The 25,952-nt window shown below is 40.5% G+C and overlaps 1 protein-coding gene across 11 annotated transcripts in view; it reads left to right on the forward strand.

The window, feature by feature from the left end:
* The window catches only part of tsnare1 (T-SNARE Domain Containing 1), a 292,734-nt gene that overhangs the window by 74,944 nt on the left and 191,838 nt on the right, over window positions 1-25,952 (forward strand). The gene's annotated exons all lie outside the window — the stretch shown is intronic.

Below are 25,952 nucleotides of genomic sequence, written 5' to 3' on the forward strand. Positions count from 1 at the left end.
AAACAGAACTAAGGATGAACTAACTGGGAGAAACTACACAAAGAAATAGCAAACCTGAGCATGAAGGGAGAACAGCAGGGAGAACAGCAGGGAGAGCACGCAGGGGATTACACCAGGTATGAACACAGACAACGCGACCAGGAGCAGAGGAAATCACACACTATAAGTACACGAAGAGACACTGGGAAATCACACACAGGTGGGGGAAACAGCTGGACCTGATTAACCTGACGAGACAGGGGAACACTAACACCAGGGACCAACAGAGGGAGCACAAACCCAGAACCCAGTGTCTAAAATCCCAAACACAAACCATCCCAAAACAGCCATGAATAATAATGAAAGTAATAACAATAAGGGACACAAACACAAAGTCACTCAGTCATGGCCGCAGGACCATGACAGGTACCGAAAAAAAGAAAATTTATTCATAACACACGTGAAAAGGCCCAGGAAAACCGAGTAAATGATAAAAACGATAACAAAATAACGCTGAAAACCGATAAAAACCCTGAAAACTATACATTTCACACCTGAGCCTCAACTCTCGCTGCCCGGTACCAAACGACTCACGGTCCAGTACCAGTCCGAGGCCCGGGGGTTGGGGACCGCTGTTGTATTATATTTCCATTTCGTTCTTTACCTGAAAAACCTTTTTCCATCTTTCAGTTTTCATCAGACTAGCATGCTTAATCAACAGCTCTACATGGCTCACCATATGGAAAGATGAAATTTCAGAATGGCAAACATTTCCATTTTCAAATTTCCAGGTAGAATAGCTTTCTGTGAGTAAGGCCTTATAACACATGACATTTTGTTACAAACCGTGATGGCTTTATATTGCGATGCCACCGTCAGGTCGTTCTAAACTAGGTGTGGGCAACATCTGTGTCACACTAAGAGAATTTGTTTTCTTTCTTTTATTTAACTTTATTACATTTGTGGAACTTCTGTTTGGTGAACTTGAAATTGCTTACTTGAAGCAGTCTATTTAAATGTCATTATGTCTGATTTTGAAATATCCACAGTGGAGTTCAGATGTTCATCCATCAGCTGGGATCTCTAAGGTGTTGTAGTTTATCACAGAGAAGCTTTATTCACCTATAAAAATCTGATGGGCTGTGTCTTGCAGCAGCACCACAGACGCTTTAAAAGAATTTGACTCACGATGAATATATAAAGCTGTCGTTATTTGTTTTTTGGGCAGTTTGCTTTGTTTTCCTTTTATGACATTGCAGGTCAGGTTGAAACACCTGAGAGGAAAAGTCAGTGTGTTGCCCAAACCTACTGTGTCTTATCCTGCTTACTGTAGCCTTTGGGTCAGATAGCTTTTAGAGCAGTGTAAAAATTGTGAAAAAAGTATAATAACTAAGTTTTAGGGTATAATAAACCCAATAATTTAAGCTGACAAAATAACCCATTACTATTTTTACGTGAAAATCATGTAATTTCACATTACATCTATACCATTACAGTATAAATCACCTTAAAGCAACTGCTATCGTACACACACACACACACACACACACACACACACACACACACACACACACACATATATATATATATAAAAGAGCCTTCATCAGGAACTCAATGGGGATGTGGCGTACAACACTAGAGGCCAACTCCAAGCCCATAGCACAAGTCACCATCAAGTGCGGGATCTACCAAGGAGATGCTCTGTCCCCACTGCTGTTCTGCATAGGCCTGAACCCCCTCAGTGAGATCATTAACAAGGCTGGCTACGGATACCGACTACGGAACGGAGCAGTTGTCAGCCACCTCCTGTACATGGATGACATCAAGCTGTATGCCAAGAGTGAACGAGACATCGATTCACTGATCCACACTACCAGGCTATACAGCAATGACATTGGAATGTCGTTCGGACTGGAGAAGTGTAGTCGGATGGTAACAAAGAGAGGGAAGGTAGTCAGAACTGAGGGGATTGAACTACCAGAAGGCAACATTGCAGACATAGAGGACAGTTACAAGTACCTGGGGATCCCGCAGGCGAATGGGAACCATGAAGAGGCCGCTAGAAAAGCTGCAACCACCAAGTACCTGCAGAGGGTCAGGCAAGTCCTGAGGAGTCAGCTGAATGGTAAGAACAAGATCCGGGCCATCAACACGTACGCCCTGCCCGTGATCAGGTACCCTGCTGGGGTAATAGGCTGGCCAAAGGAGGAGATAGAAGCCACTGACATAAAGACAAGAAAGCTCCTTACCATGCATGGAGGGTTTCACCCCAAGTCCAGCACCCTGAGGCTGTACGCTAAGCGGAAGGAAGGGGGCCGGGGACTGGTGAGTGTCAGCACCACAGTCCAGGATGAGACAACGAACATCCAAGAATACATTGGGAAGATGGCCCCAACTGACCGAGTGCTCAGTGAATACCTCAGGCAGCAGAAACCCAAGAAAGAGGAGGGAGACGAGGAACCATCATGGAAGGACAGGCCCCTGCACGGTATGTACCACCGGCAGATAGAGGAGGTGGCTGATATCCAGAAATCCTACCAGTGGCTGGACAAAGCTGGACTGAAAGACAGCACAGAGGCACTAATCATGGCAGCACAAGAACAAGCTCTGAGCACAAGATCCATAGAGGCTGGGGTCTATCACACCAGGCAAGACCCCAGGTGCAGGCTGTGTAAAGATGCCCCAGAGACAATCCAGCACATAACAGCAGGGTGCAAGATGCTAGCAGGCAAGGCATACATGGAACGCCATAACCAAGTGGCCGGCATAGTGTACAGGAACATCTGTGCCGAGTATAACCTGGAAGTCCTGAGGTCAAAATGGGAGATGCCCCCAAGGGTGGTGGAGAATGACCGAGCTAAGATCCTGTGGGACTTCCAGATACAGACGGACAAAATGGTGGTGGCTAACCAACCGGACATAGTGGTGGTAGACAAACAGAAGAAGACGGCCGTAGTGATCGATGTAGTGGTTCCGAATGACAGCAATATCAGGAAGAAGGAACACGAGAAGCTGGAGAAATACCAAGGGCTCAGAGAAGAGCTCGAGAGGATGTGGAGGGTGAAGGTAACGGTGGTCCCCGTGGTAATCAGAGCACTAGGTGCGGTGACTCCCAAGCTAGGCGAGTGGCTCCAGCAGATCCCGGGAACAACATCGGAGATCTCTGTCCAGAAGAGCGCAGTCCTGGGAACAGCTAAGATACTGCGCAGGACCCTCAAGCTCCCAGGCCTCTGGTAGAGGACCCGAGCTTGAAGGATAAACCGCCCGCAGGGGCGTGCTGGGTGTGTTTTATATATACATACATACACGTATGGGTTCTCAGGCCTCAGACAGTTAAATTAGGATTAATAAATGGCATCTGGCTGTAGGAAACACAGAAGACATATTAGAAGGTCTGCTGAAAAATGAAAATCAGACCACAAGGATAAGAATCTTTTATGTTAAACTGACAGTAAAAAGCAGAAGTGCTCACTGTAAGGCATGCTATTAAAATCACTTGCATGTCAACACTGTGGCTTTATGAAAGTTTGCATGAATTTTAGAAGTCACCCACGTTCCTACTCATAAAAGCAGGTAATCAGAGTCAGGTGTTGCAGTCATCACAACACATTTGTTATTCATAAAGAAATGAATAATTCAAGCAATCAACTCTACATGTACATGAGTAAAAAAACACAAGTAAATGGCTGTATGAAGTATGATTGGCAATTTTTTGGTTTGACGATAAATAAATCTGTAAGAACTCTCCAGTTCATCCTTTTATATGCATTTATGTATGTTTGTTGATATTATGATGGAAAAATGTATCCCTTTTAGAGGCAGATATGCAAATCAAAGGAATGGAAACCACTTTTCCATACAGCCATGATACCCACCCACTTATCTTTGTTCTCTGTTGCATTTTTAGCTATGCAGGCTGTGTAGCCTTAATGACAGTCAGTAGACCAGTCCATTACTCATGAAAATTTCTCATTACCTTTGGCAGGATTGCAGTTATATTCTTAAGGGTTGACCATCCTTTGATAATTCAGTCAGCCAACTTTTGTGATCCCTTCATGTTTCCTGTTGGACCACAATGTAGAGCCACAGTGTAAGATCACTAGTTCACAAGCGTAATAATAATTAAGGACTGGGCGTGGAAGAAGGGCCATAACAGCCAGCACTACTTGTTCTTCTTTGGTCTTCTTGTAGTTCTATAAAGCTGTGAGGCCCTGCTTCCAGGTTTGGATAAAACCCAAAAGTAGTGATCTCAGTCCTGCCACTTTCAAATAAATCTTTCCAGTTTGTGAAGTGCCACTCCAGTTTGTGAGAATCGGGTCCTCTGCGTGTAGGAGACACTCTACTTTAGTTGTGTTTTCACTTTTTGACATACTCTGTTTTACTTTAGAGGGCTGTCTAGATGATGTGTAAAAAATTCAATGAACATGGCCACTATTAGTGAATTAGTGAATCTAATATCGGCTGCTCTGTTTGCACTTTGGCACAATCACCTCTGTTGGATATTGCCTAGAAATTATCTGCATTGTTATGCATATGTGAAAGGTTTATGCTTTAAATATTGCAGAGAGGAAAGTCTTGACTAATCTGAGGTTTTCTTCTTGAATATTGCTAAAGTTGATTTTAAAGATTACAGAGTTTGGTGGCTACTAGCATTCAATTTTGTCAGAAAAATAATTATGCCATTAAAGGCTATTAAAATATGCTACTGCTCTGCAAGGTGCTTCACTGCAGGGTTTATGTAATGATTAACTTCTAAAATGATTATTTTTCAAGGTAAAATTATATTTCCATGTTAGTTTGAAGCTATATAGTTTGCTCATAATGCACATAAATATTGTGGCTGTTAACCATGTAAAGCTTGACTATTGTGTTGACTTTAATTGTTTCCGTCTGAAAAAAGTTGCTAAAAGCATGTGTGCAGCAGTGTGTTTCAGGTGACCACAGTAATTTATGAAAAGTAAACCCTCCAATTACTGAGCAGAAAATGTAGTGCAAGACACTGCTGTTAGTGCAGAGCTTTATGAATAAAGCCTCCGGTCTGTTCTTCTGTAGAATGTTCCCAATTTAGCCAGTCAGCAAGAGAATGAATATGTACTTATATATGCACTTTGTACTGTGCATTAATAGCAGTCTGTACAAATGTGTGTTCACACCTATGATGTTTGACACTCCAGCAGAGTAGATGACACAAGTCATAATGCTGCAGTTCAGCTACTCAGTGAAGCAGCAAGGGAAGATGTGTCAGAGAAAAAACAAACATCGCATATGCTTTTTGTCTGTTTACTGCAGAATACTGTACTCGTGTGCATGCCTTTCATTCACTCTGACAGTCAGCCACTCTCTTCCAGTCTTCTCTATTGTGGACAGACAGATGGGAGCCTCAGTCACCAGAAGGGGGGTCTTTGATCACACTGAAGCCTGGGTACATTATGAGGGATATGTGTAGTGGCGGCAGTGGTGGTGTAGAGGTGGTAAAGTGAGGGGGGTGGGGATTGTGAGCAGCAGAGCAGGAGCCTGTCAGATTTGCCGTCTGTTGCTCAGGCTGATCTGAAGGGGAGCTCAGGAAATGATCAAAGCGCAGGTTAAGTCTCTAATAGAGCTGTCATTTAGGCTAATCTCTCCTCTCCCTCCCCTGGCAAAAGCTTTCAACCCTCCACCATGATCTCTGCAAGGCAACGCAGCCAAGTGTCTCATTCAGAATGACAGGACATTAATATTAACACATATTGACATTCCATATGTACATTTTAATAATTGCTGCCTTGGAAAAAGCCTGAGATGACACACTATAGACTCCTTTTCACAGCCTGCACCAGCATCACACTTGTGCAAATGTCTTGTTAACATCCTGTAGGAACAACTGGAGCAGATGTTGAAGGTAAGGTCCAAAGTGGCCCCAGTAATAACAGGAATGGCTCCAGCAGATTCCAGGGACACCATCAGAGGAACAGTTAAGATCCAATGCACAATCCTCGAGCACCCAGGCTAATCCCTTGAAAGCAGTACAAATGAGATGTCTTGCTAAAATCTCTGGAACATTTATTCTCTTATCATGCACCAGGCCACTGGCAACGCATCTAGGGTTAGCTTTAGGGTTTTGGTAAACGTCTACCCATTTTTTTTTATAGAATTTCCACCTCTTTGAACACACAAATGTAAAAGCTTTCAACAAAAATTGTCCATCCTAAAATGACTGATACTTCATTTGAAACATCCAGTTTCTGAAAATGTTCCTATTTAGCATGAAAGGAGTAAAGGCAGGATACAGCATTTGGTGATGTTCAAGGGTTCTAGACCCAGGAAGTTACTGACTGCAAAGAATTTCACTCAGTTTGTAGTTAGTTTGCTCAATTAGCTTGGAGCCTTTGAAAAGGGTGACTGTGTTTTAAAATGCTGCTCTTGCTGAATCGTTAAAGCAACATTATATGTAAGCTTCTGGAATTAAAACTGTTAATCTGCACTTGAATCACAAATCACATAAATTGTTTGATTTAAAATCCTCTCTGGTGGTGTACAAAGGCAAAACTACAAAAAATAAATAATTTTTTCCAAACACTTCTGGACCTAATTGTATCGTGTAGAATGAGAAAGATCTTCACAGAAGGTAGCTCCCGACTTGGTGGCCAGTGGCCACACACCCAGTCTGTTGTGGAAGTGGAGGTGGTTCAGCTGTGACCCTAGACTGGGCCACAGGATTTTCCAGAAGCTGAGTGTGCTGCTCAACCAGGGCCTGCAGTGCTTCCGTCTACCTTCCGTTAACCCACATTTAAAGATGGCTTTGATCAAATCCTCAAAACGTGAAAAGAGTTGTTCATTTTAACAGTTACACTTGAGTTATGGTGAATAAACCATATATTCCCCATATGGAAAAGAAATAGTAAAAACATATATGATTTACTCATGAAAGTGGCCACTTTCTCATTACTTTCATATATTTTTTTAGTAAGTATACAAAACATACAAGTTTCATTATATAATTTTTTAAGGGATCTTATATGTGTTTTCACTCTTGTATGCTTTTCATCCAAGTTTCATACAAGACAGATAAAAACTTTATATGATTTATATATATCTTTTCCATATGGGTTCAGCAATTAAGGGGTTAACTATTCTCTCTAGCAGCTTAGCCAATGAGCTGCTGCAAAATGGCGAATTGTCCTGCCCGCTATCTCCGTCTCAGAAAGCACAGGCCTTTCTCTTTTCTCACTAGTGATGGGATTTCCGGCTCTGTTTAGAAAACCGCTCTTTTGGCTCGGCTCACCAAAAAGAGCCGACTCAGCTCACTAAAAAGAGCCGGCTCTTTCGGCTCCCAACCGGCTCTTCAGGTTGTTTTGTTGCTTTAATTAATTTATTATTGACAATAATATAAAATTATGCATGAAAGGAATTACTAATGTAAAAAAAAGTGCTTTTATTTATATGTTTATATATAAGTATATACAGTGGCCCCTAGAGATGAAGCATGTACAAACTCCAAAAAGCATGTAAATCAAATCAAATCAATTTATTTATATAGCACTTTTCACAGGATAAAAACCACAAAGTGCTTCACAGTAATATAAAACAGAAATAGATAAAATAAATGCATATGTACAAATTCCAAAAGCACGTACAAATTCCAAAACACATTTCTAGCATTAACTGAACTTCCAAAACAGAGCTATCTAGATCACTTAAATTACACAATTGAAAGCATATGTATATTGTTTGTGTATTTATACACAAGCACTCATATATATTCAAATAAGTTTAAAAAATGTTCATTTACCTGTTACTACCACACTCCAAATCCAGTCATTGGTACTTCCTGGCTTGTGTAGCCACTAAGTAACAAAAGCTCAACACTGCACCTAGCATCCTGGAGCACTTCTGTTGTGTTTTGTACATGCTATGGAGTTTTTACGTGTTTGGAGCTTTTATGTGTTTTGGAGTTCGTACGTGTTTTTACGTGCTTTGTCTCTAGGGGCCACCGTAAATATACTTTTATTTATTCACTCCACATAAAATGTAATAAATAAATCATATAATACGAAAACCAACTATTTACATTTCAACTTTTAACTATTTAAATTTTCAGCTTTTTCCTTTTAAAATTTTTTAAAGTGAAACAACAAAAAACACTGCAAACCACAACACAATAAAATATAAATTAAAATATGAAAACAAAAAGAAGATGCACATTCTCTGTCATATGGGCCTGCATGTATAAACTTTCTGAATCCTTTATCATCCGCAATTGAAAATAGTTGTGGATGATTACTATACCTTTCTAATGTGATGTTGTTGTCCCTGGCTCTCTTTCTCTCCCTCCCGCTCTGTTCCTGTGCTACTGTGTAACTACCGCCCCTCCCCCCTCTGCCCAGCGTAAAGCACAAGGCTTTACGGGAAAAAGCGGGAAAAAAAGTGCGAGAGAGAGAGAGGGTGAGAGAAAGGAGAAAAAAACCCCAGGGCTCCCAATAAGGAGCCGGCTCGCGTCGTTCACTTCAAAGAGTCGGCTCTAAGAGCCATTTCGTTCATGACCGACACATCACTATTTCTTGCAGCTACCACATGAGAATTAATTTTGCCATTTGGAATTTTGCCATTGAAACTGTTTTTTATTTTGAAATGAAACCTGATTTGTATATTTAGAAGGATCTTAAGGTAACAACTGTGATTGTGAAACAAGGTTGTAACTGAGAAACTGTTGGTACCAAAGAGAAGCTTTGATTTAAAATATTTTTATTTTTGTTTATTACAAATTTTCTTTTTCCTAAAAAAGGAAAAAACATACAAGCCGGCATTTCAAACTTTGAAACCTTTGTCTGAGTCTCATTCATTTCACTTCTGTGTGTAGCCGAACCATTTGGTCCAAATCATTTGAGCTCCTTTACATCAAGGTTTGGTAAAGCCTATCTTGAGTTAAGCATAGCAACTGGCTCTGCTACCATCTGCTTGTCTTTTCACATGCTGGGTGGAGCTGGGCCCCAACACACACAGTCAGGCACAACTCTCTTGTTACACTTGCTTTCTTTATTCTTACATTACACAATGTTGGTAAAATTGAGTGGACTGGGCATTGTCTAAAAAAGTCCATCAGCTGTCGCAGCGTTCCTGGTTGCCAATCCAATCAATTCCACGTACCATTTTGTCCCAGCACACTGCTGCATAAATATAAGAGTCATATTTATGCAACAGCTAACAATTATGCCAACCAAGCCTCTCCTGGCACTGCCAAATGAATCAAAACACATCCAGCTACCACAGTGGAGTTATAGATGATTGTTAACTTACTCCTCTCTGATATTGCTACACTTTTTCATTTAAATTCAGTTTCAGCAAAAGCTATTTATCATGAATGTTACATTTACACTGAAGCAATTTTGTTATTTGGATAAATACGTTTTCATCTTACTGGTTGAAATACTGGCAATGGCTTTTGGAAAAATACCAATAACAACTTTTGCAGAGCCCCAGATAATATATTCAAATGTATTGTTCTGTCTAAGAATAATTCCAAACCAAAGACACTGAGTTCATAAATCTCAACTAAAATAAGAAAGACCAACAAACTACAGCAACTGAAGGCACCAGTTAAAAGCTTAAAAAAAGCATTTCAAAGAAAAAAAAACACAGAACTTAGGTTTAGAACTTTATTGTCATTGTAGTTATACAACAAAATTTGTTTGGTAGCTCAGAGGCCAGCAGCAATAAAACAAGAAGCAGCATAGTAACATAATAAAAGTATAAAATATAAATTAAAAAGAAGGCACTGAGCACAGTTAAAAAAATGTATATAAATATATATATATATATATGAGACTGCAAGACCAGACTGACCAACCTGTGCACTGCCTGGATTGATTACAAGAAGGCCTATGACTCAATGCCCCACAGCTGGATACTGGAATGCCTAGAATTGTACAAGATCAATGGGACCCTAAGAGCCTTCATCAGGAACTCAATGGGGATGTGGCGTACAACACTAGAGGCCAACTCCAAGCCCATAGCACAAGTCACCATCAAGTGCGGGATCTACCAAGGAGATGCTCTGTCCCCACTGCTGTTCTGCATAGGCCTGAACCCCCTCAGTGAGCTCATTAACAAGACTGGCTACGGATACCGACTATGGAACGGAGCAGTTGTCAGCCACCTCCTGTACATGGATGACATCAAGCTGTATGCCAAGAGTGAACGAGACATCGATTCACTGATCCACACTACCAGGCTATACAGCAATGACATTGGAATGTCGTTTGGACTGGAGAAGTGTAGTCGGATGGTATCAAAGAGAGGGAAGGTAGTCAGAACTGAGGGGATTGAACTACCAGAAGGCAACATTGCAGACATAGAGGACAGTTACAAGTACCTGGGGATCCCGCAGGCAAATGGGAACCATGAAGAGGCCGCTAGAAAGGCTGCAACCACCAAGTACCTGCAGAGGGTCAGGCAAGTCCTGAGGAGTCAGCTGAATGGTAAGAACAAGATCCGGGCCATCAACACGTACGCCCTGCCCGTGATCAGGTATCCTGCTGGGGTAATAGGCTGGCCAAAGGAGGAGATAGAAGCCACTGACATAAAGACAAGAAAGCTCCTTACCATGCATGGAGGGTTTCACCCCAAGTCCAGCACCCTGAGGCTGTACGCTAAGCGGAAGGAAGGGGGCCGGGGACTGGTGAGTGTCAGCACCACAGTCCAGGATGAGACAAGGAACATCCAAGAATACATTGGGAAGATGGCCCCAACTGACCGAGTGCTCAGTGAATACCTCAGGCAGCAGAAACCCAAGAAAGAGGAGGGAAACGAGGAACCATCATGGAAGGACAGGCCCCTGCACGGTATGTACCACCGGCAGATAGAGGAGGTGGCTGATATCCAGAAATCCTACCAGTGGCTGGACAAAGCTGGACTGAAAGACAGCACAGAGGCACTAATCATGGCAGCACAAGAACAAGCTCTGAGTACAAGATCCATAGAGGCTGGGGTCTATCACACCAGGCAAGACCCCAGGTGCAGGCTGTGTAAAGATGCCCCAGAGACAATCCAGCACATAACAGCAGGGTGCAAGATGCTAGCAGGCAAGGCATACATGGAACGCCATAACCAAGTGGCCGGCATAGTGTACAGGAACATCTGTGCCGAGCATAACCTGGAAGTCCCGAGGTCAAAATGGGAGATGCCCCCAAGGGTGGTGGAGAATGACCGAGCTAAGATCCTGTGGGACTTCCAGATACAGACGGACAAAATGGTGGTGGCTAACCAACCGGACATAGTGGTGGTAGACAAACAGAAGAAGACGGCCGTAGTGATCAATGTAGCGGTTCCGAATGACAGCAATATCAGGAAGAAGGAACACGAGAAGCTGGAGAAATACCAAGGGCTCAGAGAAGAGCTCGAGAGGATGTGGAGGGTGAAGGTAAAGGTGGTCCCCGTGGTAATCGGAGCACTAGGCGCGGTGACTCCCAAGCTAGGCGAGTGGCTCCAGCAGATCCCGGGAATAACATCGGAGATCTCTGTCCAGAAGAGCGCAGTCCTGGGAACAGCTAAGATACTGCGCAGGACCCTCAAGCTCCCAGGCCTCTGGTAGAGGACCCGAGCTTGAAGGATAAACCGCCCGCAGGGGCGTGCTGGGTGTTTTTTGTACTAGTATTTACAATATGGTAGTTGAGTGCAAACATGAATGTCCCATAAAGTGTCTAAGATAATAAGTATAACAGTATTTACAGTGTGGTAATTTAGTGCAAACATTAATGCCCAGTAAATGACTTTGTACATTAGCAGCAGACATAATATGGGGTAAAGGAGAGAGAGGGAGAGTTAGCTATTATGTGTTGGGGGAGGGGTAACACAGGCTACAGCTCTGTGGAAAAAGCTGTTAGCTTTAGTCTGTTTGTGCGGGTTCTGATTGCTCTATATCTCTTCCCTGATGGGAGGGGAAAAGTCTGTGAGTTGGATGGGTTGAGTCCTTGATGATGCAGCTAGCTTACTTCTGCAAACGGCTAGCATAGACCGTGTCGAGATTTGGGAGTTTAAATACACTTTGTTGGGATTTAAATATATAATCTGAATGCTTATTTGCTGATTAGATTGTTTTATGGATAAGAGAGGCCCAACTCTGAGTACAGTCTGTGCCAAAAGTACTGACAGGAAACTGCATGCTTTTGGAGAGCACAGGAGCTGCAGCCAGAAAGTGAAACTAAGCAGACGTCTAGAGGAAGTATATAAATGACTTAGCTTCCTGTTTTGCTTCAGACTTTGGCTGGCGTGTTTGTGTGCCTGCTCAGTCTCCATATTCCGGAATATGTAAAATTAAAGATCATTTTTTGAGCTTTGACCACTTTGAGCCGTGTCTTTCTTGGTCGTTGAAGAATACAAAGAACTGGATTTAATAACTTAAAAAAACAAAAACGCTGCTGTATGTCTGGGAGCTCCCAGCTGCTGCGTCTGCACGCGCCGCCATGTCAGCGCACACCTAAGTAAACTCATTAGAGTTTACTTAATCCATTTATTGCAATGTTTGTTATTGGACCCTTTCAACTACCGTATTTTTCCGACTATAAGGCACACTTTCTTTATCCTTCTTTAATCCTTTAATTTGCCAACAGTGTGCCCTGTGTATTAGTTTCTGGTTGTGCTTACTTACCTCCAACCGATTTTATGTGGTACACGACTTTGGTAAGCTATGAAGCTTGATGGTCAGAGCATTACAGCTACCGTAGTCAGGAGCCTCATGGAGTAATATGTTATATGGAGTAATATGTGCTTCAACATAATATTATGATGTGTGTATAAGGGCCCCAAAATGGCACCTGTTAAGAGACATGCTTACGGGCCAAAATCGCCCAACTGTTGAACTCAGACCGAAAAAACACGGTAAGCTGAAAGGCTAGACTTTAATCACATGTAGATTACTTCTTCAAAGGTTTTGGTGTACAGAGGCAAAATGTAAAAAAAAATAGTCTGTCTTAATATTTATGGGCATGATTTTGAAATCCTTGATGTTCTTGACAGCAGTATCCCATCCCTCTCACAGTTATCACCTTGGTTTTATCCCAGCTGCAACAGCAGATTATGCAGTTTTGGACCTGACCCGTGGATGTGTTCACATTGTTAGTTGCCTTTGATCAGCCTCCTGGAAACATAGCTCGGTGTGTTTAAGATTGAAGGAAGCAGGAGGTTGGATTGGGTGTGACAAGACTGTGATGAGCGCTTCAACCTCCAACTCCATGTACTGCTGATAGGCATAAGTGACCAAAGTGGAGCATTTGTTAGACAGCCACGCACAGATTAATGGACCAACTGAGAGGTACTGATCCCAAGTCTGAGTTGTGATGGCCTTATGTTGGCATATGAGGACTTTGTTGTCTCTTCACTTTCCCTTGATTCTAAAGATGCTACAAGATGGTAGCACTTTTTGAACTTGCTCATGAAGCATTTTGGAGTGTTAAGTTAGTTCACAGATGCAGATTACAAAAATTTGCAATGTGCAATTTCTTTTTTAGTGAAAATTCTTCTTGAAAAATGTTCAGATTTACTCAACAATCCTGAACATGAATGTTTCCTTGAACTCTCTAGCATTTCAGAGAAAAATATTACACCTTTTTTTTTTATATCTTTCCTTTCGTCACTGGTTACTTTTTAGGTTTAGTCAGATGAGGTACCTGAATGATGCATTTGTCATTCATTAGGGAGTAGACTGTACAAGTACAATATCAAGGAATACACATATATTTATTTCTAGAAGGCCAAGCTCATCATGACTCACCAGAATAAAATATACAAATGTAAAATGTTTTATAGAAAACAGAATGTTGTACTCATGCATTGATTACTGTGTAAATATGTCTTGCAACAATTTGATACAGTTTCATAAACTTAAAATTAATGCATTAAAAATACCTAGGAACTGGCACCTGTTTATGAAAGCCGCTGTTTTGCTTATATAGTGCCAAATCACAACAACAATTTTAGATAAACCAGAGAAAACACAAACAATCATATGAGCCCCTATAAAATGTAAGTGGACTGGTTCTTATATAGTGCTTTTCTACTGAGCACTCAAAGCGCTTTACATAACTTGTGCATTCACAAGCACATTTTCTAAGTGCTTTCTAACTAACATTCACACTCCGATGGATTCATGGAAGAGCAATTTGGGGGTTAGTATTTTGCCCAAGGATATTTGGCATGCAGACTAGGGGAAGCCAGGAATTGAACCACTAACCTTCCGATCAGTAGATGACCTGCTCTACCGCCTGAGCTACAGCCACCCCAAATAAACAAACACTCTGGCGACAGTCGGAATTAAAAACTCCCTTTAAACAGGATAAAACCTCTGGCAGAACCAGGCTCAAGAAGGTGCGGTGTCTGAAATGACCAGTTGTGGTGAGGGTAGAATTATGAATATCGTAGCCTAGATAGTTATAGTTTATTTATTTATATAGCACATTTAATTACAACAGGAGCGTTGACCAAAATGCTGTACAAAAATACAACATACCTAATAAATAACTTGGAGTATTGAGATAGCAAAACACCAAATATGAATTAACAAATAACTCTCATGCTGTATTAAAAGCCAGTAAATAAAAATGCGTTTTAAGATAAGATTTAAAAAGATTGACAGTAGAAGCCTGTCTGATGTGTAGGGGTAAATTATTCCACAGCTTAGGCGCTACGACTGCAAATGCTTGATCACCTCTATGAACCAGCCTCGACCTTGGTACGGCCAAAAGCAAAAGATCACTTGATCTAAGAGATCTAAGGGGGGTATAAGTCTGCAGGAGTTCAGACAAGTACCCGTGAGCCTGTCCATTCAGGGCTTTGTAAGTCAACAATAAAAGTTTTATTTATTTATTTAAAAAAAAAAACAATAAAATTTTTAAATTAACTCTGAAGTGGACAGGCAGCCAATGAAGAGAGGCAAGCACCAGGGAAATGTGTTCACATCTTTTAGTACGTGTCAGAAGACGAGCTGCAGCATTCTGGACTAACTGCAGCCTTGTCAGGCAGGTCTGGCTAACTCCAGCGTATAGGGAGTTACAATAGTCCAGCTGGGATATAATAAAAGCATGAATCGCTTTTAAAAGATAAAAATTATCTCACCTTAGATAGAAGCCTCAGTTTGAAGAAAGACCGCTGTACAACTGAGCTAATCTGTTTTTCAAAGGTGAAATTGCTGTCAAATATAACCCCTAAATTTTTGGCATGCGATTTGACAAAAGGCTCAAGACTGTGCAGGTTAAAATTAGAGGTGCTGGGATTGCCACTTGGTCCAAAAATTCTCAATTCAGTTTTGTTCTCATTGAAGTTAAGGAAGTTAGAGGCCACCCAAGATTTAATTTCACCGAGACACTGAAGTAAGGGATCTAGTGAGGCAGAACTATTTCCCTTCAGTTGAAGATAGATCTGAGTATCATCAGCATATGAATGAAAACAAACATTATATTTTCTAAAAATTAGACCTAAAGGCAGCATATAAATGGAGAATAAAACTGGCCCCAGTATAGAACCCTGGAGAACACCACAATTAAGGGGAGCTGAGGAAGAGATAAAATCTCCAAAGCTCACAGAGAAAGTCCTGTCAGACAGGTATGACCTGAACCACTCTAATGGGGTGCCCTTAATGCCACAATGCTCCAACCGTGAGATTAAGATGCTGTGGTCAACAGTATTGAAGGCAGCGGTCAGATCCAGAAGCAGAAGCACAGCTGAGTCACCTGAGTCAGTGGCTAATAAAAGATCATTAAGAACTCTTAAAAGTGCAGTTTCTGTACTGTGAAGAGTTTTAAAACCAGACTGAAGCTGAACAAATACAATCTTTTCCAAAATTTTCGACAGGAAGGGGAGCTTTGAAATAGGCCTGAAGTTAGTGAGGACAGAGGAGTCAAGATTGGGGTTTTTAAGTACAGGCTGTACAACAGCATGTTTAAAACAGGCTGGCACAACACCTGAACTAAGGCTGCTATTAAAAATAGCTAAGATGTCAGAGCTGACAACCTTAAAAATCTTTTTTAAAAGATGTGTTGGAATAATGTCATTTGGACACGATGATGTCTTTGTGCCACTACATACTTCCTCCACCTGATCAAGACACACAGGCTCAAACTGATCAAAAACAGCAGAGCAGGTGAATATTTTAGTCACGTCATGTGAAGACAGGGCGATCATAGATCGAAGCAGTTTTATCTTATTGATAAAAAACTGCAGGAACCTTTCACAAGTGTCTGAGGAACTATTAATACAAGAAGCTGGGGAAATATTCAGGGCAGAGTCAATAATTGAAAAAAGAACCCGAGGATTATTGGAGCTATTCTCAATAACATTAGAAAGAAACCTTGACTTTTCTGCTTTTACAATGTCCTGATACCTGTACAGAGTGTCTCTCAACATGAGAAAGGACACCTGCAGCCCATCTTTTTTCCACTTACATTCAGCCTTCCTGCACTCTCGTCTGGCTGAACGAGTGGCCTTATTTATCCATGGGTCTGGTCGTGGTTTTGAGCTTATAGTTTTAAAAGGAGTGACCTCATCAAGGACTGTTTTGCATTTATCATAAAAATTAACTGTCATTTCCTCGGTACCAAAGCCAAGGGGAGATCTTAAAACTTTTTTAAAAGCAATAGAAAATTGTTCTGTTGCACATGGGTTAAAAACACGACAACAACGTGTTGAAATAAGAGGTGTAAAATGGCGGGGAGATGAAAGTATATCAAACACAACAGGACAGTGATCAGAAAAAACAGCATCACATATTTTCATGTTTAGGACCGGTAACCCTAGAGACAGCACAAGATCCAATGTATGACCCTGTTTCTGGGTTGGCCCCGACACAAGTTGAGCAAGACTGAAGGAGTCTATCAAGCTTAAAAAGTCTCTGGCCAGCGAAATGGAGGGACAACACACATGAATATTAAAATCTCCAACGATTAAGATTCAATCGTAGCTTGGCACAGTTCGAGCTAAAAAGTTTTGAAAAGTCTTAAATAAAATCCTTGTGATATTTTGGAGGTCTGTATACAGCTGCAACGAGTGTCGGGCGGGGATGCCCCAATTCAAACGTCAGAAGTTCAAAACTAGAATACGAGTCAGTTAAGAGTTGTTTGCAAGAGAGCTTCTTCCTGAAAACAGCCGCCACTCCCCCACCGCGCCCAGTCATCCTCGACGCATTAAGATATTCACAGTCCGGTGGTAAAAGTTCAGTAAAACAGCTGGACTCACCGACTCTCTGCCAAGTTTCCGTTAAAAGCATTAGATCCAGTTCCCGATCAGTAAAGAAGTCCTTAAGGATAAAAGTTTTGTTTGCTAGCGATCGAGCATTAACAAGACTTAATCTTAGTGGTACCGGTGGCTCAGCGGCCGATGTGGGTGCCCGACCCATTGGCCATAGGTTCTGAGGGCTTACTCCACTTGAACTTGAGCGAAGACGGGGGGGACGCTGGCGCGGGGTTACTGTCATAAGCCCAACAACAGGTGCCAGGCAAGTGTAAGCCATGTCCAGAGAGTGCCAGTAGTTGACGCGGTCAAATCCAGTCAGGATAGGGTGAAATATTTTTCAAAATTGTGTCCAGGTAGCCTTCATTCTCACCAATAAGCCACTGCGTTTCCCACGGCATCTACGGCGCCCTCTCGGTTGAGGTAGCGCCGGAACACAGCAGAGACAAGCTGGAACTCCTGACAGGAGCAGTGGGGAGAAGGTTCCCTGATATCCACGATTACAATAAAGAGTTTTTAACTGAGAGGATCTTATAGCCAGCAGCATTTGGTGATCATATACAAGCAGAGAGTTAGCATTTTTTAAAACAAAGTAAAAATAAAACACTAGTACAAACAGAGTCAGACGGCAGGCCGTACACACTGGCGCCATCTTTTAACCTTCTGCTAGATGAGTTTTGCAATTGTGACTATTCATGTTTTATGTGTGTACCTAGAGTTCGGACACATATGTAGTATGCCAAAGGTGGAGGAGAAGAGAACTTGTAGGCATTTGCGTGCCATGGAGGCATATTTTAATTTGTGCCTGCATATAAAGGATAATACCTATGTTGTATTGTCTGGAGGCACCTCTACATTTAATCATAAAGTATGAACAGTATGAGGTAGGTAAAAAAGATTAAAAGATATTTATAAATCACAGATTTTTGCTCTGTTATGAGGGTCACTGTGTCAATTTGCAAACCGCATGAACAGATCAAACAATGCTGTAGCATGTATGTACTAGTTTCTACAAATCAAATAAATAAGATCAAACAAATCAATAACCCTTCATTATGCAGTAATAATTTGCTAATCTACAGCTTGATCACAGGCAGAAAAATAATCTTATTATCTCTTGTTACTTATTGTCAGCTTGTGTCAGAGCTGCGTTTGCCATCTCAGAGATGGATGTGTAGTTGCTATCCTTTAATTACAATGAGTAAAGACCAGAAAATCCAAATGTGCCATCATTTGAAATGTAGGGATGAGTCACGCTCCTGCTTTTGCCTGAATGGGCTAGTGACATAAAAAAATATAGTACATCTAATTTAGTTTGAAATTCTGTGCAGGAGTTTTCCTCTCATTAAAGCACTCATAATAACTTCATTTGTCTTACATGCAGCTATAATTGTTTTGTGGAAAGGTCATGCTTTGTATCTGCTGTGTTTGTTATTTTTAGATGCCTATGGTAGGAATGGAGGATTAGTATATTCCTTTAGGAGTAATTACACTGGCAGCTTCCTGATACAGTCAATATTTGTTTTTTAACTGAAAATTGTTTTGTAATTGAAAAATACCTCTTATTTTTTATAAAGTTGTTAAATTATTCAATTTCTACGGTGGCCCCTAGAGACAAAGCACGTACAAACTCCAAAACACTTGCAAACTCCAAAACACATGCAAATTCCAAAACACATGCAAACTAAAAAACACTTGCAAACTAAAAAGCACATGCAAACTCCAAAACACGTACAAACTCCAAAACGCTTGCAAAATCCAAAACACTTGCAAACTAAAAAACACTTGCAAACTAAAAAACACATGCAAACTCCAAAACACATACAAACTCCAAAACGCTTGCAAAATCCAAAACACTTGCAAACTAAAAAACACTTGCAAACTAAAAAGCACATGCAAATTCCAAAACACGTACAAACTCCAAAACACTTGCAAAATCCAAAACACTTGCAAACTCAAAAACACTTGCAAAATCCAAAACACTTGCAAACTCAAAAACACTTGCAAACTAAAAAGCACATGCAAATTCCAAAACACGTACAAACTCAAAAACACTTGCAAAATCCAAAACACTTGCAAACTCAAAAACACTTGCAAACTCAAAAACACATGCAAATTCCAAAACACAACGGAAGTGCTCCAGGACGCTAGGGGCAGTGTTGAGCTTTTGTTACCTAGTAACTACACAAGCCAGGAAGTACCAATGACCGGATTTGGGGTTTGCAGCCTTAAAGGCCGCATTTTAAGGCCGATTACCTCACAGCGACAAGAGAAGGCTTTCCGAATTCAAAGGCTGCCCGAAATCCGGCCCTGAAATGCGTCCTTAATTTCCCTGAATTTTAAGGATGGGTCGGTGTAGCCTTCATGGCCCAACATATCCCAGACTTCATAGTGCGGTGGTGGTGTGGATAATTTTGCCGAAAAAAAAACAGTGGAAGCGGAGCGGAGGAAGAGTAAACTTTCAGAAGTAAGTACTGAATATTATGTCACTTATTAATGCGCAAATATTTTTTTAATGAAGAACATGAAACCATTATTGTTGGCCACATGTCGGGAAAGTTGACATTAGCGATGTTTGTACTTTCAGAATTAACTTGGTTTTAAAGCCTTTACTTTAATAAATATATATATAGTCGACCTTAATCTTACAGAGATTGTGATGATTTTGTGGGTAATTAAAGTCAGTCATATATCCACAAACACAACAAGCTGAAAGTCAGTGATGCTGCTCGGTTCGCAGTCATGAATATCACGGCACAAGCAGGATTCACTGCACTGTTAACGTTAGCTATGTTATATTGCTGCCTCTGTTCGGTGGTGTCGAGCCAAACGGACTTTAACGTGTGTTTGAACGAGCTGACGGTTCACTCGTTAAGCTGAAAGAAAGATGCTTTAATCACAGCAGTCACACATGTGTCCACTGTACCATCTGGAACTCTTCTTGTTTACACTCGTAATAACACAAACTAAATCCTCCTTCTTTTGTGCTGTTGTGTAGCAGTGTATACACCTGAGACTGCCACCTGTCTGTCTGTCCTGCACTCTCTCTCTGTTTCTTTCTCTCTGATTGTGGAATAAAAGTATGAACATGTGTTTATAAGTTACACTTGTGTTTGAATCCTGCAGCTTATCACACATTTGATTTCCATGTGTGACAACTGCAAGTGTCCAGAGTGAGGACAGACTGAGGGACCCACTGCTGCACATCATCTGTGAGGCTTTGCATCCCTGATGATCCACCGAACTCAACAGTGTGTGAGGAAGAGGAGGAGGAAGAGCCAGCAGCAGCTGACAGATGGAGAGAATAGACAGACTGTTCCCTGTTTGTGAAGGACTGCTAGGAAAGTTTAACATAACTGTCTGTGCTGAATCAGTCTTATTAGGTAATGTTCAAATAATTTTATCCTCCCAGTGTTTTCAGTGTGGGAGAAAGTACTCAGGGCCTTCAAGTTACACACTATGAAAGGCAGCAACAAGTGTAATGTTCAGAAACCTAAAGTCTGTATCAGCAGCAGAATGGAGCTAAAATAAATGTTGGTTTCAGTTCTATGAAGCTTTGAGTATTTTGGATCAGTAGCTGCTGTGTTTGTTGCATCATATTGCTGTAATTGTTTATATGCTTTATATATTCTGAGCTAAGTTGATCTATAGTGTTACATCATATTCTATAAGGATGTTATGTGTTTGTAGACTTTCTGCCCAGTTTGACCCATTTAGCAGAAGTCAGCCTGTTTAAGGCTCTGATATCTATTCTGTATGACTTAAAGCAGTTATGACATGGTCTGATTTTCTCACCCAATAAAGGAATATTTCATATATCAGTCTACTCTTCATTCTCTCAGAAACAGTTATCACAGCTTGTACGTTTTCTTTTTATCAATATATGTAAGCAATGAGCCAAATTTAGTAATGGCAACATACTGAAGGAACAACATTTGTCTCTTATATATGATACACCTATATATGCACTGTCAAAGATACTTGTCTTTGAGTGAAGATTTAAGGTGATAAGACATAACTGCAACTTGAATCTGTACTGCTCAGTATTTGACACAGAGTTCATGTTCACTGCTGTAATAGCTAATAATGATTAATATAATAACTATAATATTGGCCATATTATATTTACATTACCAAAGTGATATGACTTTAGTCTCATGAACAACATTAGCTAATTCTTATTTACTAACTAATCTTAAATAACTGTTCAGTACAGAAATGAAGCCCAAAAATCATGTTTTACAGTCCTGTGGTCTCAGCCTCAGATACTTATCAAATCACACAAAGCTCTTGTAGAAACAAACAAACAAATGAACAAAATATATAGCGGTTAGTATCATGGTTGCTAGGCAACCTGGGAAGCGCGACAGAGACTAGACCGTCCCATACAGACAAACTTGCCGTTTATTTTGCAAATAGAGCTCAACACTGCCCCTAGCGTCCTGGAGCACTTCCGTTGTGTTTTTGAATTTGCAAGTGTTTTGGATTTTGCAAGTGTTTTGGAGTTTGTACATGTTTTGGAGTTTGCATGTGTTTTTGAGTTTGCAAGTGTTTTGGATTTTGCAAGTGTTTTGGATTTTGCATGTGTTTTTGAGTTTGTACGTGTTTTGGATTTTGCAAGTGTTTTGGAGTTTGTACGTGTTTTGGAGTTTGCATGTGCTTTTTAGTTTGCAAGTGTTTTTTAGTTAGCAAGTGTTTTTTAGTTTGCAAGTGTTTTGGATTTTGCAAGCGTTTTGGAGTTTGTACGTGTTTTGGAGTTTGCATGTGTTTTTTAGTTTGCAAGTGTTTTTTAGTTTGCATGTGTTTTGGAGTTTGCAAGTGTTTTGGAGTTTGTACGTGCTTTGTCTCTAGGGGCCACCGTAAATTTCCCTTTTAATACCATTTACATCAAACCATTGATTGTTTTAGCCACACAGTTCTCCTGTTATGAAGACATGTAAGGCCATTTGGGTATGTTATACAGGTAAAAATCCCATATGTAAATCTAACCATTGAAATTTCACTGGTACCCTGGTGGATTTCGATGGGGTCAAGAAAATATGTCTCATCTTGACATTAACCTAAACTTTATTTCAGTTTGGGTTTGTAATTGAACCCATTTGTGAATGTCTAATCTCACATCGCCACTATTGTCACTTTGGAAACTCAGCATTTGTGATCTTTGCAAACCTTTCCTCATACTGTGTGCAAATGGTCTGTCTCCCACTGAGCAGCGGAGAGAGGGGAAAATTACAAGGAAGGTTTCATCAAAGAAACAGAAATATCTGGAGAAATTGCAGAGTCTGAACAGCATGGTGTTTAGTCCAGTGAAAAGCTTTTTCTGGTAATGTTTTAATGTTGGTCTGCATTTTCTGCACATTGTGCCTGCGAGGGACATGGCAGCTTACTAAACAGAGCAGAACACCTCCAGATGACTGCATGTGGGGTTGATGCTGCATTGCAATTTGTGTATGTGTTTTGAGAGCCTCCTCCTGTCAAGGTAAATCTTTTATGAATTGTTGTAGGTAGCTGACCCAGCTTCTCCAGCCTCGACTCAGTCAATGTACCTAAAATAACCCTGATTTGATTTTTTAAATTAAATTTAATTTAATTTAGCTATCAAGCTATTCCATCTCTCATTCCTAGTTAAGTTTTTACATCCTCAATGCCCAAATTTTTTACAGCATTCAAATAACATAAAACCGCAATACAGTAAAAATCCAAAATTAAAATAAGTAAGACGGATACATGAATTTAAATTAATTTTAAAAATCTAACATTTTGAAATTATAGTATAATTAATTAAAATGAGGGTAGCGCTGATTGAATTTTAACCAACTTTTGACCATTACTGCAAATGATTCAATTTCTGTAATAAATTGGTGATTGATAGATGACCAGCCTTTAGGAGACTGCTGATTGCCCTAATTATGTCATTGCTGTTCAAAATGCTCCTAGTATCCGTTTTGTTTTTGGATTTACCTAGAAAGACCTGCAGGAGCCAGACTATAGCTAGAAAAATTTTGGCTGCTTACTGGAAATGAAGCATACCCCTCAAAGAAATTCTGTTAAATTCAAATGATTTAGAAAAGAATGGAAAACAATCTTTACAAGGATATTTGGTGTATCATGGTGGCACAAAGCATTCACAAAGAAAAATCAGCTCTACCTCGATTTAACCATGCATGCTTCACATCGCTGTAAGTGTAACTCCTCATTTGGGTTTGCAGAGAATTCAAATGGTTCCTTAAAAATTTGAGTTCTTTTTTTTAATCCTACGGCCAAAATTACAGACAGACTATATGATACTTGGATACTATGATAATAAAGGATTAACGATGTGCAAGGTTGTGAGCTGTGTTATTCCACTGTAGCACAAGATCTCACTCAAGTGGATTTGATCAACTCATCGTCAGCCTTCATGGTTGATTTAAATGAAAAGCTTGGTGTACCTAAGATTTTCAGCAATGCATTCCTAAGTAGCATTTTCACAGTGAAAACAAGCAGGTGGACCCCTCCACTGCACACAATGAGCTCTGATGCTCATGCTGCACACACAGTCCCACTGCTTGTGAAAAATAACATACTAAGAAGTGGGGTACATTAATTTCCTCAATGTCACTGTAGTGACTTTTAAAAACTTTTTGCATCTTAAAAACATCAAAAGAATGTGCCAGCATCTGGCCTTGATGGAATACCCAATGTTAGGATGAAGGTGGCGGAGACAGTGACATACAACGATCACAGGTAAATCACCCAAAAGACAGTGCTAGACAGCAAAGCTCAAATTACAAAGATGTTTGAGTTCAATAAACCCTGTTACAACTTTAACCTCATCTCCAAGGACATATTTTCTGATCTAGAATGAGCCTCTCTTCAATATTCTGAGTTACTAGCGCCAGCAGAGAACATTTGCCTACGGTCTCATGGCATCTATTTCAGATGTTGTGCACAGCATGCCAAATAAATAAATGCAAAACGTTGAATTAAATTCAATAGAAGAGGTTTAAAAATTCTCCAGTCGCCACTCCAGGACTTGAATTTACCGTGGCAGCTGCTGGGATTGGAATGTGAGACTGGGTCGGTAAAACAGTCATGGTCATATCCTACGGAGAACAAAAATCGGAACTTGTAAGCATCACTTGCAGTGCCAGCCGTTGGGAGCATGCCAAGTTCTTGTTTTCTCAGCCACTCAGTAGCTAAACTCCAGATTTTGGGGAAGAGTGAAAATCTGTCTTTCTTTAGTGAGGAGGGTGAAAACCACTGACCTCAGGCTTAATGAGATGGGAGCTCTTGATTAAGTTCCTCTCTGATTTGAGAGTATAATTGAACATATTACAGATATCACACTTGTGCTATCGACAAGCCACTCTGTGAGGGCATCGTGGTAGCTCTTCCCCGCCATGCTCAGGACTCATTACAGTAGGAGATTGATTATGATTATGTATTGATTATACAGCCCTTTCAAAAAAAGGGAAAAAAGGAAAATCAACCACATTGTCTAACTGATCACCATGTCTAATCAGTTCACTAGGGTTCATCATTAGTAACTGGAACTATGCAAAATTAGAATGTCTATGTGATATTCTGTACAGAATAATATAAAAAGCCCAATAGCTTATCAAGGACATATTGAGCAAAGCGAACAATTACGATTGTGAAAAAAAAAGCAGAACGCTGTTAACCTTTTCCTCAATAAACAATATCATAATTATTAATTTTCAATCAGTTTCTACTTCTTATCTCAGACAGCAGTGTAAACAGGGATATTCAGACCACAGATGTTCTTCTGGGGGAACCCTGAGATGGAACCAATGGAATTTTCAGTGTGTGCTGTAAGACCTCAAATAGGACATGTGCAGGAGCCTCAGGCTGATTGTAAAGTGTTGGCACTCTGTCTGCATTTTTATGTTTGATGGCAATTATTTGCAACCTTTACCAATCTGTCTGTGAGTGATTACAGTCTGTCTGAGCCAACTACATTGTTTAGAGAGAGGTTGGCTCTCACCAGGTAAGCTTTGCATTCATCTTGTGATTGAAAGTAGTCACCCAGAGATTGAGGGTGTTCACACTCAATCTCTGGGTGACCAGTGTGTCCCCACAACGTCTTCCTGTCAGTCCCCAAATGTGAAAAAAGTCAACACAATCACTGGGCAACCACAGATTTTTCACTAGTTGCAAAGCGGTTGTTTTCCAGTTTTTTTTTTTGCAGGGTGATCCCACACCCTGGGATCACCCTGAATCAAAGGGTCCCACAGCCTTTTGATTCAAATCAAGTTGGTTCAAATTGGGCTTATTTATATACTCTAGCACCAAAACACAACTACAGTCATCTTGTGGTAATTTGCATGATAAGATACAAACCGTAAAGTTTTCAGGATCCCAACAAATGACTCCTTATGACCAAGCACTTTGGAACAGTGGGAAGGAGACACTCCCTTTTAACAGGAAGAAACCTCAGAAACAGGCTCAGGGTGGGGCAGGGGGAAGAAAAAGTAACGAGGAAAAAAATTAGTATAAGGAGACAAAACATAAAACTAAGGGAGGGACAGGACAAATTTAATGACATTCCACAATGGTACTATATGTAAATATTTTACTTAGTCTTTCTTTGTTAGTTAGTTCTTTGGGTTTGTATTTGGGTTCTTTGGGTTGATTGTATTTAAATAGTAAGGAAAAATTAAAGATAAACATCAGTATTTTAGAATTGTCGTTGGTACATACTGAAATTCAAGTTTGACAGTGGCTACAAAGGCAGAAAAAGTTTCTGTAGTCTTGGTAACATTTTATCATGTAAATTC

The sequence above is a fragment of the Aulonocara stuartgranti genome, assembly GCF_965226115.1.
Source record: "Aulonocara stuartgranti genome assembly, chromosome: 11".
Taxonomy (NCBI): domain Eukaryota; kingdom Metazoa; phylum Chordata; class Actinopteri; order Cichliformes; family Cichlidae; genus Aulonocara; species Aulonocara stuartgranti.